Below are 20,284 nucleotides of genomic sequence, written 5' to 3'. Positions count from 1 at the left end.
AAACACGGATGCTACCATCATGATTCTGTAAACAGAACCTGGGTTCATCCGAAAAAATGACGTTTTGCCATTCGTGCACCCAGGTTCGTCGTTGAGTACACCATCGCAGGCGCTGCTGTCTGTGATGCAGCGTCAAGGGTAACCGCAGCCATTGTCTCCGAGCTGATAGTCCATGCTGTTGCAAACGTCGTCGAATTGTTCGTGCAGATGGTTGTTGTCTTGCAAACGTCCCCATCTGTTGACTCAGGGATTGAGACGTGGCTGCACGATCCGTTACAGCCATGAGGATAAGATGCCTGTCATCGCGACTGCTAGTGATACGAGGCCGTTGGGATCCAACACGGGGTTTTGTATTACCCTCCAGAACCCCCGATTCCATATTCTGCTAACAGTCATTAGATCTCGACCAACGCGAGCAGCAATGTCGCTATACGATAAACCCCAATCGAGATAGGCTACAATCCGACCTTTATCAAAGTCGGAAACGTGATGGTACGCATTTCTCCTCCTTACACGAGGCATCACAACAACGCTTCACCAGGCAATGCCGGTCAACTGCTGTTTGTGTATGAGAAATCGGTTGGAAACTTTCCTCGTGTTATCACGTTGTAGGTGTCGCCACCGGAGCCAACCTTGTGTGAATGCTGTGAAAAGCTACTCACTTGCATATCACAGCATCTTCTTCCTGTCGGTTAAATTTCGCATCTGTAGCACGTCATCTTCGTGGTGTAGCAATTTTAATGGACAGTAGTGTAGCATGACACATCGAAGACGGCCTCCAAGGCGGCTTCTAATGGCTGCATGCGACACCATCAGTCTCCAACTCCTGATGCAGAAGGTGCAGGCTACAACTAAAGACATTAATCTTACAAACATCATCAGAAACCTGCTCCACAATCGGAGGTCCTAGTCGGGTTTAAGGGAAAACGAATCAGGGGGAGAAACCACAGGATGATGATGATGATGATGATGTTTGGTTTGTGGGGCACTCAACTGCGCGGTTATCGGCGCCCGTACAATTTGCCAACCTTTGCTCAGTCCAATGTCGCCACTTTCATGAATGATGATGAAATGATGACGACAACACAAACACCCAGTCATCTCGAGGCAGGGAGAAACCAGAGGAAGGAATTGCCTGCCACTGGGAAGTGAGTCGCTACCTCTTCTCTTCGACATCTGCACCAATGATCAACGCCTCCCTGTAGGCACAAATAGCTATATGTACGCAGATGACAGGGTAATTACAGCACAAGGAAAAACATTCAGAGAGGTGAAACAACGTCTAAGGAAGGACCTTGTGGAGTTAGATCTGTATTACTGGATTCATCAATTGAAGCAAAGTCCAATGAAAACACAAGGATGTGCCTTCCACCTTCGGAAGGAGCTGGCAGACAGAAAATTACAGATCATATGGAAAGGGGTATATTAGGTCATTGCCGCAACACCAAATACCTGGCCGGCCGCTGTGGCCGAGCGGTTCTAGGAGCTTCAGTCCGAAACAGCGCGACTACTACGGTTGCAGGTTGGAATCCTGCCTCCGGCATGGATGTGTGTGATGTCCTTAGGTTAGTTAGGTTTAAGTAGTTCTAAGTCTAGGGGACTGATAACCTCAGATGTTAAGTCCCATAGTGCTTAGTGCCATTTGAACCATTTGAACCAAATACCTGGAGGGCTCTAGCATACAAACAGCACTGCCTTAACACCACACTAAACGTTAGCGGAAGAAATAACATCATTTGCCCGCAGATAAGCTCTAAATGGGGAGCCAAACGCGGGGCCTCAAAACCTCAGCACGCAGTCTCTGTCACTCTGCCGGAGAGTATGCGTGCCCGATTTGGTACAAATCATCAACGCAAAGCAGGCTGACGTGGTCCTCAGCGAGACAATCAGAATAATCACCAGATGTCTGAAGCCTGCACCTCTGGACAAAGTCTACCACCCAGGTTGCAACACCCCTCGAGTCATCTGTAAAGAGGCATCTGCGTTTAAAGAACGATTTAAATCAGCGGAACCGGAATGCCACCTCGTTTGCGGTTTCCAACTGACTCACCAGCAATTAAAATTTCCTGAGATCGACTGAAAATTATGAAGAACCTAAAACCAGAATGGTCTTTGGTAGAAGACCTCAAATCAACAGTGGATGGAGCCGAAAGAGAAGCTAACACCAGGATGGGGCACTTGGGAGACACTAAACGGACCGCCTACGGGCACCGCAAGATGGAGAGATACTCTTAATAAATGGGGCATCCCCGTAGATTCTAACATCTGCAAATGCAGAGTACTACAAACCACACCTCATTAGTACATCTGTCCACTGCGCCCCGCAAAATGCAGTGTATATAACCTTACAGCAGCAGAGCTAAATGCAGTTGAGGTCGCCAGTTTATGGGCAAGAAATGATTAACTCCAACTTCAAACCACGTTATGTATTTCCTATTTTGGTATTTGATGTACTGTAATCTTTACATCGTTTTATATCTACAATTCTATATTTTATGTGTGAATGTCCAACACATTATAATACGTAACTTGGTGACGCTTATGATATCAATAAATAATATAAAAAACAAACACCGTCCGAACAGGCCTTCAAGGTCAAACGGTATCGACCGCCCACCGTGTCATCCTCAGACCTTAGGCGTCACCGGATGTGGAGCCGGCCGAAGTGGCCGTGCAGTTAAAGGCGCTGCAGTCTGGAACCGCAAGACCGCTACGGTCGCAGGTTCGAATCCTGCCTCGGGCATGGATGTTTGTGATGTCCTTAGGTTAGTTAGGTTTAACTAGTTCTAAGTTCTAGGGGACTAATGACCTCAGCAGTTGAGTCCCATAGTGCTCAGAGCCATTTTGAACCGGATGTGGATACGGAGGGGCATATGGTCAACACACCACTCACCCGGCCGTTATCAGTTTTCATAACCGGTGCCGCTACTTCTCAGTCAAGTACCTCCTCAGTTTACCTCACAAGGGCTGAGTGCAGCTCGCTTGTCAACAGCACTCGGCAGAGCGGACACTGACCCATCGAAGTGCTATCCAAGCCCGACAGCGCTAATCGTCGCTGATCTGACGGAAACCGGTGTTACCACTGCAACAAGGCCGTTGGCTGTAAATAGTATAGTGCACCTAATAAACTCAATAGGGCAACAGTTCTTCATATAAAGTTACAAGGTAACAGTTAGTGCAGGGGCCTGTATTCAGCTCATAACGTGGTGGTATCTGCGACAGCTGCAACTTATGAACGTATTCAAAAATGTTCAAATGTGTGTTAAATCTTATGGGGCTTAACTGCTAATGTCATGAGTCCCTAAGCTTACACACTATTTAACCTAAATTATCCTAAGGACAAACACACACACCCATGCCCGAGGGAGGCCTCGAACCTCCGACGGGACCAGCGCTGTAGAATTACTCCTACGTTTTTCCTTATGTGCACCAATTAGGACCGAGGCACCAGTTATGGCCATCTTAAAGACAATTCGAGATGGAATATATGTTTACAATACGAAAATAAAATTTGCAAATTATTTCAAAAATCATATCTATTGTTACAAAGTCTGCTCGGCTAATCCCGCGCGGCTATGAACGTATTTATTCTAAGATATCTGTGCTGTATGTGCATTGAAACATCTCTGAGACTCGTTTACCTTGTAGTTACTTTGCACTCATTTTCATTCAGTATAAGTCAGTAAAAGCACGTGGTGCCTCTCGATAATTTAAGACGTTACCCAACAAACGTGATTCATGTGCGATATAGAATGTCAATCGTTAGCAAAAATGTTGAAAACAATGTTCCAAGCGCACGTGGCATCTTAGTTCGAGTTTATAGCGGAAATGTCACTGCCGCAATTTTGGAACTGTTAATTTAAGTTTATCCGGTGGGTAACACACCGGTAAACTAATGTACCATTTGTTCTCTAAAGTCATGCAAGCCATTTGGCGATTAATGTGTATTAAAAATGATCGATCTTGATCTCACACGGTGTTTTATTTCATTATTGGTGACCGGGTTCAGTCTTAGCGTATCATATTTAGACCAGTGGATGACAGCGAAATTTTATGACCTTTCTAGGAGGGAGGGGAGGAATTACACAGTTATCAACCTTACACAGAAATCATTACACAATAAAGTTGCAAAAGTAGAATACAAAATTAATACCTGTTGTTGTCCCGCGTAGATGATTAAGAGAACTGCTGTTTATGCCGAGAAACACCAGTCGTTAATTGCTGAGTAGCGTGCGAATGTTAAAAGTTACAAAGGCGGAGCTCTACTGACTAGCCACCACACGTGTTTCACCAATGGATATCATTCTGGAAACATCCCACAGGCTGTGGCTAAGCCATGCCTCCGCAATATCCTTTCTTCCAGGAGTGCTAGTTCTGCATGATTCGCAGGAGAGCTTCAGTGAAGTTTGGAAAGTAGGAGACGAGGTACTGGCGGAAGTACACCTGTGAGGACGGGGCGTGAGTCGTGCTTGGGTAGCTCAGATGGTAGAGCACTTGCCCGCGAAAGGCAAAGGTTCCGAGTTCGAGTCTCGGTCTGGCGCACAGTTTTAATCTGCCAGGAATTTTCAATGGGTATAAAGTTTGTACTTTACTTTTTTTAACTTTATTGTGTATTAATTGTTGTATAAGGCGAATATTTGTGTAATTCATGACTTCCATCATAGAAATTTTATAAAATTTCCATGTCACCCACTGATCTGAAGATGGTCTACTAAGACTATGGCCGATAAACAATAATGAAATGAGAAACACTGTGAGGTCAAGACTTATCGTTCTCATTACACATTAATGGTCTAATGGCTTGCATGTTTTCATAAAAGCATCATTTTTATTAAAATAATATATAGATCGCTGCTGTTTCCAACATGTTTTCAAGAATTATTCCTTAAGGTATGTAAATTCTAAAAGTGAAACGCCGCTTTTTCATTAAAGTTAGCCGAAACCAAATTGTAGCTGGCTGAACTTGTATGTTGTAACAGTCACGGTCCTCAAAATTAATTATTTCATTATTCGACAAAATAATAACACCCTGGATGAAGTGATAAGTCGCGTGCTACTCATAATGTTATAGAGCTGACTTTGTTCCACATTCGTACATTTTTCTCACAAAGTTTCTCACTTTTGTGCTTCATTCACCTTCAAGATCAATGTAGACCTACACGTATGCTCCTCGTGCCACCACACTCTGAACGGTAGAGGATTATTCGTACCAATATCAGCCATTTTCTGTCCTACTTCGTCCATGTATGGAGCTCGGAAAAACTGACTGTCTGTATGAATTGGTACGCCCTCTATCTTACTGTATTCCAGTTGTCTGTAAGCGCGATGTACTACGAGGCAGCAGCAGCCTTGCAAAGGCTCCCTCGAATATCAGTTCTCTCAATTTACCCACTATGGTGTCACGAGAACACCGTCGCCAATGCTTCCAAAGATATCATGAGAATCTCTATCAGCTTTTCGTGTTGCCTGTATTGACGAGTTACGATTTTAGCATAGCGCCGTACCTACTTTAACCCAAACATTATGGAAATTTTCTAGAACTAGTGAGCCTAAGTTGCGCATACGACTGCCTTTACAGACGCACAGCACTTACCCAGAACCTGCCGACAAATCTAAGTCTTGCACTGAGGATTTCACACGGTACACCCGTTACATATTGCTTCACAGTATTAAGACTACAACTATAAGCAGCGTGACATGTTCCCGAATTTTGCCACTGATCTTGTAGGCAGGTGCTATTGGCCTTCTTCTTTTGTCTTTGACTTGTACTTTTACACATAATAGAGGAATGCTTTTCACAACATAAAGCAGAAATACTGTCCAAGTAGTTCTGCGTATCCTTACGATCACCCAGCGACGAAACCCTTCTGTGCAGAACAGCATCGTCAGAGAATATGAGAGTGCTTCTGCACCTATCTAATAAATAGTTTATGCGTACTGAGAACGTTAGAAGGCCCGTTACGTTTACATGGGGCAGACCTCATTTTAATTACGTTTATGTTGAACATTCACTATCCATTATGCCTTACTGTATTCTGTTAATAAAAGACCTGCTTCGAACAGTCTCGAAGGATGTACATTGCACTGTCATTGTTCAACCATTAGAAGGCTATACGTGATTTTCATATACGCACTCCCAGTAAATCTTTGTAGTGGGTGCTAATTTTATTGCCTGACAGCAGTTATCACAGTATGAAAAACTAAGAGGGCTTATACATAAAAATTCAGTCAACCATCAAATTTTAAACGATAAATATAATTTACACAATCCTTTTTATCTGTACCAGAACCCATATTACTGTATGCTACAGGCAATGCATGACACACAGTTCCATATCTCAACAAACTGCGGTAATGTTCAAGTATTTCTTTGGGATTATTAGTTGCACACCAGTGATGAGTAGATCCAGCCAAAATCATGACTGTGTCATATTCATCGCGCAACCTATTGACAAGTTCTGTGTTTCGTGTCTCACCTTGATTATAAAGTGCTATTGGCTACGCGGAGTGTTAATTGAGGGAAGTACTTTACGATAACGAAATTTTACCAGAGTAGCGGACTTGGTGTCTTTCATGAGTGATCATATGTTGTTTCTTTACAACTTTGAGTTCCATCTATTATAGCTTCTTTCCATCGCTTTCAGCGATCTTCACCACTATAATTCCAAAGTGGCCTGATAACTTTTTTCTCGAACCAATACGTTTAGTAGAATCACGGGGAGACAAACCTGCGTTTTATGGTTAATAATTCCTTTTACCAATGAGAGCTCGAGCCTATTAACACAATGAACACCGATCTCAACAATGACAATTTCTTGTAACGAAATTTACTGGATTTAACGAATTTTGCTTCCGTGGGTTTGTCCTATGTCCTTTATTCATTCATAGTCTGCAGTCTAATAGCATGCCACTAGTTACCTCTGTGCAGACTGAATCTACCCACGCATGATAATACTTCCCTTGAACAGATATTATCGGAACAATGAAATACTAAGCCGCATGTTAGATTTGCCCCACCACCCTTCGCGCGATGCATTGTGTGTCTAGTGCTATCTTTTCATCGACTTCAAACATCTTATCCCACGTTTCTCCCGAGAAGTATTGTTGCTGATCCATTTAATCACTTTCAAAAATCTTTCTTCCGTGTCCATAAGGGACCATACTGAACTAAGATTTATCACTGATGAAAATATCGTTGCTTTCTGCTGGACTGAATCTTTTTGTAACAAATAGTGGTTTTATGGCAGCTAATCTCGAGTATGACTCACCCCCTGTAAGGCACCGATATTGAAAATTCATCCGAGATAGTCATTTATATCCGATATGAGTAACGAATCCCAATAGAAACGCTAGTACGTTATGCTTGTGCTGGATCAAAAGCGTTTCTCTTCTGTACTTTTGTTATGAATATCAAGTATACTAGGGCTTACTGTTATATTTTACAACGAATTTAGTACGATAGTTGCACATAAAAAAAGGGAAGAAAAGAGAGAGAGAGAGAATGGAATGATGAAGGAAAAGATTACCTAGGAAATGACGTAGCACAGAGGAAGGCCAGTCAGCATTCTCTTAGTTACTTATAAACAAGTAACAGCAAGTAAGGATCATGGAAAAGAAGCGTGCTTCTTGTAGAAGCACAGTCGACGATTTGACGTAACAAAGAATAAACAAATGAATCTCGCCGACGCTCATAATTAAAAAACTCTAATCGTGTACATTCGTCGTTTTTGCATCTGAGCAACGATAAGTGAGAAGTTACTTCGTATGATTATCCATTATCACTCATTATTTGCAGACTTTTGGGCAATTTGGAAGACAAAATCAAACTGTTACTGAGCTGGGTAGCGCAGTAGTTAACACGCAGGACTCGCATTCAGGAGGACGACGATTCAAACCCTCCTCCGGCTATCCTGATATAGATTTTCCTTGATTTCCCTAAATCTTTAAAGCAAACGCTGGGATGATTCCTGCTAAAGGGCACGGCCACTTTCCTTCCACATCCTTCCTTGATCCGAGCTTGTGCTGCGTCTCTAATGGCCTCGTTGTCGACGGGAAGTTAAACACTAATCTCCTCCTCCTCCTCTGCCTGTTCACCTAAAAGCACTATTTGCAATATACCTTGTGAAAAAGGAAAAAAAACGAGCTGTATTTTAAGTTAATGACTTTCCCTAAGTTAATCAGGCTGTCTGATAAAAGTGTGTTTCGCTCAGGGAACTCTTATTCTAAGGCCTGCAACATATAGAGCTTTGTAGCAGTGCTCTTGTGGCATCATGTACCGACGCCATACGGATGTTGCGAGGTTGATGCGGATCCATCTGACTCCTATAGAGGGCGTGAGGGATTTGGCGGAACCTATGGTGCACGCCCGCTGAGCCACACCTCCAGTGACTGCGCACTATGAGATCCCTCTGCCGGCACAATATAGGATGGCCAGTGGTAGCCTCTCAGCCCTCGCACTCTCGGAACTACTTTGCCATGTGATACATGGCAGATGCCGTCTAGCCACGGTTCCAACACATTAGTTTGTGCTTAGAACAGTGAGACTCTTCACTGCTGACAATGATGACCTGGACTGTGTTTCTTGATGAATTATTTATAATGAGTATTCATTTACTTGGAGAATACAAGTTCAGTAAATCCTCTGTTTATTGTTGAGCCATGGGTGGCTCGTGTTCCCGCCATCATGTATTTAACACCCTGATTTTAACGTACTTTCACCTCATTACGTTAATTTAAATTACTACTGTCACTGAGTTGCTGTCATCCCTGACCGTGACCGGCAGCGCGTATCGATATATCCCCTCTCGTATCTTTGCTCGACTGCTTTTACTTCCCGGTCTTTGTCTGTCGTAAGCCAGTTCGGCTAAGAGTTCGAGTCGCGAGTTCGTGTCTGCCAGTCAGTTGGAACGTGCCTGGAGCGCAGTCCGGACCTGTCAATCGGGGAGTTGCAACCCGGCACTAGTGCAGTCGGGTTGGAGCAGCAGTGAGCTCTGCGTAGACATGGTTCACCCGACCATTGCCGCCACGCATCACTTGAGCCGGGCCACGGTCTTGGTTGATCGTCGGCCGGTCGTCCTACCGGACGACGCGTTTTGGCCCGCCGATCGTTCATGAGTCCGCTGTGCGTGTGCGTGCATCGACTCCCGATTTCTCTTCGTGCGTGCTTAGTTACTGTTGTATTTATCCAGGTCTTCGTGCAAGTGTTTGTCAGGTTGTGTGTGCACTTGGCGTTAGTTCCACTGACGACGATTTTAGATGTTGTCGGCATTCTGAGGTGAGTCGGTCGGTTGTTGCGGACGAGGTAAGTTATCTCCGCACGGTGCAGTCGGCTGGGTCCTTTGGCAGCCCCTGCGCAGTGTCGGCCAAGCCACGTCCATTCATGTTGTGGTGGTTCGTTTCGGTGGGTTGCTGTTGCGGAGGTTTTCCTGTGAGTAACACCGAGTGTTTAAACTGCTGAAATTTAGCCGCCGTGCGGTGAAATTAGCTATTTTGATCGACTACAATTTGAGTGCACCAATGGAATTTTCCGTCTTCTGGCCGTTAGTGTTCTGGTTTCCTGCCCTAGCCACTAACGTAATTTCAGGCAGCGTCCTTTCCTCACCTGTTGTCGCTGTACAACATGGTGTGTAATTTTGACAGCTAATACATACTCCATTGTGGATTATCACGTCTGGAACCTTTCCGGTTTGAGTTCTCATGTACCGATTGACAGGTAGCAAGTCGTTGTGTCGGTCGGTCCGTGGCTGTCCCCTGATTGGGTTCCGACGGATCAAGCATATTTGGGCTCACCACTTGTCTCGCCTAAGTGAACGATGACAGACCGGCCTCCCTGGAGGCTTCTGAGTACCACCGGTGTTAAATTATCTGTTGTCAGCTACTTTAAATTTAAGGCTTGTGGTTATTTTTTTTAAATATTGTTAAAAAAAATTTTGTCTTAGAAATTTATCTTTCAAGCTTAAAAATTGTAGCCTTCTGCCTTTAAAAGATTATGGTAATATATTTTAAAATTTTGAAACTTAATTGTGGCCTTCAGCCATTGGTATCGCACCTTGCATATTTATGCTCTATATGCTTAGCCTTAAGGATTTCCACGTAGCCTGATACGTTTTTTTATTTTATTTGATTTGCCTCTTTAATTGCATTTTAATCTTGTTGATTTTTAAGATTTCTTGTTGTTAAAGATTCTGGGCTTCCGCCTTTAAAAGTCTATGGTAATATATTCTAAAATTTTGAAATTTCATTGTGGCCCTCAGCCATCTGTATTGCACTTTGCATATGATTGCTGTTTTTTAAAATTTATTATATTGCTATCTTCAAAAAATGGGTCAAATGGCTCTGAGCACTATGGAACTCAACATCTGAGGTCATTAGTCCCCTAGAACTTAGAACTTCTTAAACCTAAGTAACCTAAAGACATCACACACATCCATGCGAGAGGCAGGATTCAAAATTGCGACCGTGGCGGTCGCACGGTTCCAGACTGAAGCACCTATAACTGCTCGGCCACCACGGCCGGCTATTGCTATCTTAATTGGATTTTTATCTTGTTGATTTGTTAAGATTTCTTGTTTAGAGTCCTTCAGCCGTGAAAGAGTTGCACCCGGTAAATGTCCGGCTATGTGCCGCTTTGTTTGTAAAGGTTATTAAATTACAATAAATAACAATTAGAAGGAGAAACTGACCTCAACCTTTGGCCCTTTACACAATCCTCTTACCTGTTCTGTCCAGTGGGTTTAGCGGGCGTATCAGTTGTATTAACTTTCTCGCCAATCTTTTCTGCTCCTATCCTTTCCTATAACGACAGTTGCCGCACCACTCTGTAACCCACCTCTCGTTACCGTTGTGTACGATGTCGTACTCAGCAGTTCTGTAATGCTGTTTGTCCGCTCTTTTCCTCGTTTTATAAACATGAAAGACTCGCGCTCTATGACGGCAACGTGCAAATTTTCGCTGCGATGATCTGTCTTTAAAAAGTGGCGTTTCGGAATTATACTCTTGTATTCAGGTGCCCATGTGTTATTAACACATTTTTCTGTCAGAAAGACACTTTCTTGAAACGCACTCTGCTTCTCAGCGTCAGAGGGGTGTTTCTCGGAACGAGGTTCTTGAGTCACGTCTGGCCAGCGACGATGACGACGACGCCGACGCCGACGCCGACGCCGTTGTCACGTCCTCACGCCTTCGCCCGCGCCGCCTTTGTTTACAGCGCAATTCGGGGCGGCCGTAACGGCAAGGTGGTCCCCGGCCGCAGGCTGCCCGCCGCGCGTTAATATGCCGACGGCGACGCCGGCTGTATCGGTCGGTTGTTTACGCGCGCCTGCAAGTGTGTATAATGTCTTGCGCAAATGCGGTGGCGGCGCGCGAGATGGCACCGTGTATCAGCCAGCGCTCCCCGTTCCGCGACAATCTCACTGGGGAGGCCGAAATGTCAGCGTTGGCCAGCCTGCATAATGCCACTTGCGATGCCGCGACGTGCTTAGCTTGCGGCTGGTGAACGTTTGCTTCCATGAAGAGCGTGGATTCTCCATCACAGATCGTGTGAGATCAAATGTACCTTGCACAATTAATTATTTGTGTTTTCTTTTTGCAGACATAGTAGACAGGCAACCCGTTGCAAAATGGAAGGTTTATTAAAACCTCTTTTACGATGTTTTCAGCGATTATAATAACGTCCTCTTCAGAAGGGAATATTGACAACTGGATTACATGTTGTGGTTCAAAATGGTTGAAACGGCTCTAAGCACTATGGGACTTAACATTTGAGGTCATCAGTCCCCTAGACTTAGAACTACTTAAACCTAACAAACCTAAGGACATCACACACATCCATGCCCGAGGCAGGATTCGAATCAGCGACCGTTGCGGTCGCGCGGTTTCAGACTGTAGCGCCTAGAACCGCTCGGCCACCTCGGCCGGCTTACTTCTGAAGAAGACATTTTTATAAACGTTGAAACCATGGTAAAGTGGTTTTATTAAACCTTCTATTTTGCAACTGATTGGCTGTTTACTATTGCTACAAGAAGATCTTATCCTACAGTTGCTGCTCCAGCCATGTAAAAACATTAATATTTTTGTTGCATTTTTGTTTTATTAACCCTTTGACTGCTACAGATATGCTTTCTGCATTCCGTGCTGAGTGCAGCTATATTGCCACTGTACTCCCATGACATACTTACTACCCAATTTTGAGGAAGCTATTTCGTGAAAAAATAGAGTTTTCCATATCATACTATCCAATATCTTCATTCGATAAAGGATTGATAATGATGTTTGGTTTGTGGGGCGCTCAACTGCGCGGTCATCAGCGCCCGTACGAAGGCCCAATTTTATTCAAACTACATTTTTTTACGCACGAATAACGATGATGATATGATGAGGACAACACAAACACCCATTCCCCGGGCAGAGAAAATCACCTACCTGGCCGGAATTGAACCTAGGACCCTGTGATCCATAGGCAGCAACACTGGCCACTTTTTTCTTTGTTGATCTCGTTTTGTTCAATACTGTTGGTTGTATTTCTTCGGGGCGGACATCCCATGACATCTGTTCAGGTTCTTTGTTGATTCGTTCACTCCGTTTTTTATTTCAGAAGGTAGCTAACCCTCTGACCGAACATGCTGAGCTACCGTTCCGGTTTACCACCAGACCCCGAACTGCAGACTCGATAAGGGAGTGATTTTTTTAAATTATTTGTAATATTTACTGTGCTGCAACAAATTAAATAAATCATTGTACAAAATTTTAAAGAGTTTGCAGAGGTATAAACGCATTTTGTAAACTTTTCATATGGTTGGTATTAGCTCATTCATTGCTGCGTATGAAGTGTAGATAAGATATTGAAATTTCATTTAAAACTAAGAGCAGGACGGTATCTCATTTCATTATGAAATTGTTGATTTTTTTTATCCGACAAATGGTAACATATGGTGAGCCCAGTTCCATCTCTGTGCGCCGGGAGTCATGTTGGCATAACAACCGTCAAATTTCATAAACAGTTCAAGATATGGAAACGAGATTTTTTGCTAATGATAGCAAACAAAGAGGCACATATGTTGTATGATAAATACTGGTAACTATTTTATTCACCGAGATATGGAAGTGACTCACCTGCAGCTGTGAGAGGGTCAGTGGAACAGGATGCATAAACATGTCGATAGCGTGTATGGAAAACGTAGAGGCAACATTTAAACACGTCCTCAGCACCTGGTGAACAGCGGAGCGTAATACCGTAATTAGACATGACTGTCTTAAGAAATGTGACTAAATGTTTTTTTCAAATTTATTTGACCTCAGTACAGTAGTTAACCCATAGTAACAATAAATTACAGAAAGTCCAGATGACTAGTTTCTGTGACGCTCCGTCACCATTATCAAATGTAACAAGTATGAAATAACTCTGCTATTAATTATAAGAACCTGAAATATAAGTAACATCTAACGACAACACCTTCTCATTGTAAGGTGTCAGGCAAATCCAACACCTTCCATGAAAACCCTGACATGATAAGCAATTCCAGCAGTATGTCACATAGCTCCGAATAAATCGTGACATTAAATTAACCAAAGTAATACGAGTAACGAGTGAGCAAATTGAATACCATAGACTAACACAAGTATGCCTAACTGCATATCATACCTTACCACCGTGAGACAGACGCAGTTCAGAGGGGAGAAACGAGAACAGAAGCCGAAAGCGGAACCGTGTTAAGCTAGAAGGCCCTACGATAAGGGACGGACACCCACTTTGCCAGCCAACCGCCAGGACTACCCCCCAGCCCATGGTAAAAGATTGAGCCCTCCAGAAGAACAATGTAGATCTTACAATAACACTAAAAGGGCCACACTAGCTGCAAGTTTTAGCGTGAGACTTTTTCGCGTCTCTGTTATGTTGCAAACTTTAAAAACATTGCCCCACCACGAAAAGTATAACGTTTCTCATTGAATAGACAGAATTTTTGTAGGCGGAGCTTAAGGTTAACATTGAGACCCTGATTGGTCAGATGAAAACACAGCCAGATATTTTTTTTAAACCAACTTCGGTAAATTGCAGTAAGGAGAGAGTTGCTTCCGAGACGACGAGCTGTATGGAGCTGCGCCGCCCGCCGCCCCCTGACATTGCCTAACCAACGACAAGGTTATGAACGGACGCGATGCCGCATAACAGCGCATAAAGCTTCACTCAGAACTGCAGAAGGTCTCATCTATTACACCCCTTTTTGCGTAATACTAGTGTCGATCGTCAATTAAAGCTCATGGTATTCACATTTGCTACGTAAGTTAAAATCTGAAACGCGATGATTTTTCTGTTATGTAATTATTGAGAAGCCACATCAGCCACTGTAATTTACGACAAGTTAGATAAGTAATTAAAGATAATTGAGGGTCACTGTAGACCATTTTGATAGTTTTCTCTTTTGTGAAACTTAATTTAAACCTAGATTATAGATGTGATATGGCATAGGTCATCCTTCGATCCATTGTAGAACTTGGAAACCCACTCAGGGAATATTCGTTCACATTTTTGTTGAACGCAGTTGATTTTTATCACCCTGTATTAAAATATTTCCTTTTATCAATAGTGCAATTTATAAACAATGTTTTGTGAGTAGAATAAAATTTCCAATGGTAAACTTAACCGCTTTTTCGACGTTATTTTACCAGCTAACTAAAAACAGGAAAGCCTTGAACCCCTTCCACTAAATTTAGTTAGTATTAAGATTCTTTTACAGGGAGTGCAGTGGAGCTGACGATGAAATCATTAAGTATTTGGTTATATCATCGCTAGTCTCACTGAACTCTTCTGAACTCTACATGTCATGTGTGGTCTCGTGTCTCCTTACCAGCAACAGTTCCCAGGTTCAAACTGTTCAATTCCCTAAAAAACACGCTGAGAGCGTCGTTGCGCGAAAGTGGTAGGGAGACACGACTTGGAACAAACACCATGCAGAATGTTAGATCATATAATAGGAAACAATACTGTGAATTTACCATGTTAAATTGAACCCCATTATACAGTAATGGTAAAGAAGCAACATCACTGAAACTGACGGCGGTGAAGGCTTTATCTGTACAGAACACTAAAATCTTAACGTCGTATGTGCTGTCCAGCTATTGCATAACGAACCTGACAAGTGAAAATTTTCTTTTTAATCTTAGCAATTCTGGTGTTATTCTGAAACATATATCACTCAAGTATAAGGTACAGACGTATCAGAAGGCACCTTGATGAAGTTAATGAAATAACAACATCCATGCATGAATACTGTATACTGTTATTTGTATATATTGTCTCTAACTAACTGGTCTAATCAGAGACAAAAACCTCCACATCTCAACGTCTTAAAGATGAAAATACAAAGCTCGTAATATTGAACACAGCACTCAATAGCGCTACGTCCAAAAACCAACTGTTTGCTTGGACGACACACGTACAGCCGAGGCCAACAAATAATTGATCAACACGATGGACACAGCACTCAGTAGCACTGTGTCCAAGAAGCAACTGTTTGCTTGGACGACACATACACAACCGAGGTCACGATATGAGTCACATGGGAACCTCAGAATTGCTAATATTAATAAGACAATATTTTCACTTGTGAGGTTCGATATGTAAGTATCTGGACAACGCCGATCTTAATGCAACATGTGTGACGTTTAAGATTTTAATGTTCTGTATGGATAAAGGCTTCATAACGATCAGTTTCAATGATGTTGCTTTTTTGACATTACTGCATAATGAGGTTTAATTTGAAATGATAAATTCACAGTATTGTTCCTTATGACAAAAAACCTCGCGGCAGTGGTAACAGCGGTTCCCGTCAGATTAAGCGCTGTCGGGCTGGGCTAGCTCTTGGATGGGTGACCATCCGGTCTGACGAGTGCTGTTGCCAAGCGGGATGAACTCAGCCCTTGTGAGACACACTGAGAAGCTTCTTGATTGAGAAGTAGCGGCTCCGGTCTTGGAAACTGACATACAGCCGGGAGAGCCGTGTGTTGACCACTTGCCCCTCCAAATCCGCAACCAGTGACGCCTGTGGTCTGAGGATAACACGGCGGCCGGTCGTTGTCGTTGGGCCTTCGTGGCCTGTTCGGGACGAGTTTTTAGTTTATTCCACATTTGTTACATTTGATAATGGCGAATGAGCTTCAGCGAAACGAGTCCTGTAATTTACTGCGACTATGAGTTCACTACTGTACTGAAGTGAAATAAACTTGAAAAAAAAAGAAGCATAATTATTTAATTGATCGACAGCATTAAAAAGGTAAATTTTCACTTATTTTATCTGCGCTAATGAAAAAAATTTTTAGTTAAGAAAAAGCTATTTGCATCAATAATGAATAGCCTTGGCAAAGTAAAACTGTCCTGCAAAATATTTACAGTAAGACTGATTCGGAATAGACTCTTGTTAATGAACATCACAGAAGCTGCTGGAAAAGTCTGCTACAGTTAATCGTCGATACAGGGCCGAGCTCGATTTATCATACTGTTGAGACATGCGTAGGCGATCTGACTGAGGCTTAACAGCAAGAGTGTTTTCAGTTTTCTGCTCTAGTTCTTCCAGTGTTTAAGGATTATTTCAATAACGCTTGACCCTCCAATTTGCCGCAAAGGTAGAAAATAGCAGAAAGAGAGATCAGGCGATCGGGGTGCAGTACTTCTGATGATTGCGCTGTTGCTCTGTGTAGCTGGGAATGTCCATACTCTACTGAGACTTAAGTTTCTGGACGTACTGGTTAGCGCTAACAGTTTGATGGAAGAGTAGTGTTGTCTCCGTGTTATGATTGGATGCCAGTCATTGCGCACAAAACACCGATCTTGAGATTATGCTATGGCTGTTCAAAGTAATGATGAGTATTTTCCGATCCACAGTGGCGAATCTTCTGTGAGTACACATACTCTGACAGTATTGGTCCCACTTTACTCACGAGGGAAACTCGCTATCGCATCCCCGTCAGATTCAGTGGTAAGATGTCCTAGTAAATAGCCCGTCATGCACTGAAGACAGATCAAGCATGAAAACTGGAAGAAGGTGTCCTGAACTGCGAAAAAAAAGAAGCAATATATAAACAGTGTTCGATCGGAGACCAAGACAGCAAGATCGAGCGAAACTGTATGGCCCCGGTGTTATGTTTCAAATGGCTCGAAGCACTATGGGACTTAACATCTGAGGTCATCAGTCCCCTAGACTTAGAACTACTTAAACCTAACTAACCTAAGAACATCACACACATCCATGCCCGAGGCAGGATTCGAACCTTTGACCGTAGTAGCAGCGCGGTTCCGGACTGAAGCGCCTAGAACCGCTCGGCCACAGCGCCGGTGTTATGGTTAAGTGGTCTTGGTGTTAGACTACTAAGTACGAGAACCGTGTTCAAATGCTTTTTTATTCCTCAAAATTGTAAGCTGTCCGTCCAGTCATTCACGTGTCTGTTGGCTGTATGAAAATTTATGTCTGCGCCGTGGTGTTACGTCCGTTTGCAACAGCGAGGTGTGGGGTAGGGCCCTACAGACGTACGTATCTCCTGTTTGTTTCACACAGGTACCAGATGTTATGACTTTTGCGTTCCATTTTGGAAGTTTTCAAAATGGTTCAAATGGCTGTGAGCACTATGGGACTATACTTCTGAGGTCATCAGTCCCCTAGAACTTAGAACTAGGTAAACCTAACTAACCTAAGGACATCACACAGATCCATGCCCGAGGCAGTATTCGAACCTGCGACCGTAGCGGTCTCGCGGTTCCAGACTGCAGCGCCAGAACCGCACGGCCACTTCGGCCGGCTTGGAAGTTTTGCCTCTTGAATTTCTTTATTGTAACATAGTTCACACTCGTCTATTTGTGGTTTTCATATCTGTGAGAAGTCTATGCGGCATCTCGCCTGCTCTCACTCTTCAGCAAATTTAGTTGCGACGGTAATATATTCTTACCACATGACTCACATTTTACAACCAACGTATTGTATGACAATTGCCAAAACTACAGAAAGAGAACAAACAGGGCCATGACCGGACAGACAGTTCATAAATTTGTGAAGAAAAAGAAAAAAAAGAAAGTTAGACACAAGAGTGATTTGAACAGGAATCTCCCACTTTACAGTCCAACACCGTGACCACACAATCACGACGCCATTGTTGTTGCTATCCGCTTTATGTAGAACATCTTGAGCTTTGAGGGTTCACGGTTTATATTTTGTTCAGATGGTTCAAATGGCTCTAAATACTATGGGACTTAACATCTGAGGTCATCGGTCCCCTAGACTTAGAACTACTTAAACCTAACTAACCTAAGGACATCACACACATCCATGCCCGACGCAGGATCCGAACCTGCGACCGTAGCAGCAGCGCGGTTCCGGACTGTAGCGCCTAGAACCACTCGGCCACAGCGGCCGGCTATATTTTGTTTCTTTTTCACATTCCAGTACACCTTCCTCCAGTTTTCAAGCCTGATTTGTGTTCAGTTTTTGACGGGCTATCCAGTGGGCCATTTTACAACTAAATTCGAGGGGGAGGGAGTGGAGGGGGGGGGAGGTACGATGGGGAGTTCCGGAGTTCCCTTGTCAGTAAATTCCGGCGGAACTCAACACTCGAAAGTTTGTCTGGACACTGTAAATCATGCCTCATGCACTACAGTTGATTTGTAAGTACAGAGGTGACCCCTTTCTGATCATGTTTCGCCACGATAATCTCTTAATTCCCACCTGCACAGAGAGATGGCGTTGAGACATAGTCGGACTTTATTCCAGGCTTTCCTTAACTCGAACACATTTTTCGGTGCTCGAACCCTTATCGAATGATTGCCATTTTTATTCAATACAGAGCCCTCATCACGCTATTTGACCACCATGTTATACACTGCAGATTTTGATGGAGGTTTTGTTAAAACACTTCCAATCTTAAACTTTTGCGCACAGTTTTCGCACACGTTTTGCTTCGCTTAACGCTCCACAGTAAACACGACAGTTGGTCCCATTTTGTGTTTAATTCAACCGGTCCCTGAACACGTCTGCTCCTCTCAATCACTGAAGCCTATTAACACGGCAAAGTGCTCTGGACAGAATATGTTGGTGGTGTGGACTTGCGTACATGTGACAGCAAACTATTGGCACATCGCAATCACTATTTCCAGCATTTTCTGTTCATTAATAAGGATCAGTTCCGCGTCAGTCTTATGAATATTTTACGGATCAGTTTATTTTTCGCATCCTGTATTATTCCACAAGTACGAAAAGAAACGAGTGATACGTTATTTCTGCACGACATGAAAATACAGAGCAAGTTTGGTGTAGTTAGAGTAAAACGTCGCTTAGAGAATATCTTAGTATTTAGTGCACAATTGACATTTAACAAATTTCAGTCCAAACTGTTGTTGGTAATGAATGAGAGTAGGAAGAGAATTCTTGGGAACTAGTTGAAATCTTGAAAAGGCAAAACTACAGTGTTCACATCATTGCATGCTGATGTAGTAGTTACATGGGCTTCCGTTTTCCAAAGCGGAGTGGTCTGAGTGAGCTGTCTCTCGCAAAGAGCGAAACATTGAAACAATCAGCAAGTGGCACACACATATCTTTGTGTATACAATCGGAATTTACTTTTTCAATCAAGCGCTGCTGCAACATGTGGTCCGCAGTCTGACTCTAACTGCAGAGGAAGTGCATACTGCCTTCGTCCTGGTGGCCCAAAACGTGAGATTCACTGCTCGCATTGGGTACTATTTAAGTTCGTTAGTTAGTTAGTTACATATTCCATAGATCATTTGATCGATTCTTGTATCGAAATGATGTGGAACGAGTCAGTTTACAGGACATGTATACATATTAATATTAACATTAGCGAACATATTATCACTTTATTCCTACCCTTAAAAATAAGTATTTTTACTGCCTACCAGTTTTAAGTAGAAATTCATCAACAGAACAGAAGGATATTACCCAGGCGAAATGATTTCAAATTAAATTTAAACCTCACTTCGCTACCTGTCAGACATTTTATGGTATGATCAAAAATATTTATTGCTGCATATTGAAGACCTCTCTGAGGCACTGATATCTTTAACAATGAGTAACAAAGGTCATTTTTCCCTCTAGTGTTCTATGTATGTATCTGTGGTGGATTATTTATAACGAATTTCACTAGCGAAAATATGTATTCTGACGGCGCAGTTAAAATGCCTAGCGCCTCGAAGAGATGTTACACGACGTTCATGGGTGAATACCACATATTATTCTTACTGCTGCTGTTGTGTAATCTATACTTTCTATCCACGTGATGAGTTACC

The sequence above is a fragment of the Schistocerca americana genome, chromosome 1 (assembly GCF_021461395.2).
Source record: "Schistocerca americana isolate TAMUIC-IGC-003095 chromosome 1, iqSchAmer2.1, whole genome shotgun sequence".
NCBI lineage: Eukaryota > Metazoa > Arthropoda > Insecta > Orthoptera > Acrididae > Schistocerca > Schistocerca americana.
The sequence above is the reverse complement of the archived record's forward strand: the minus strand, read 5'-3'. Positions refer to the sequence as shown.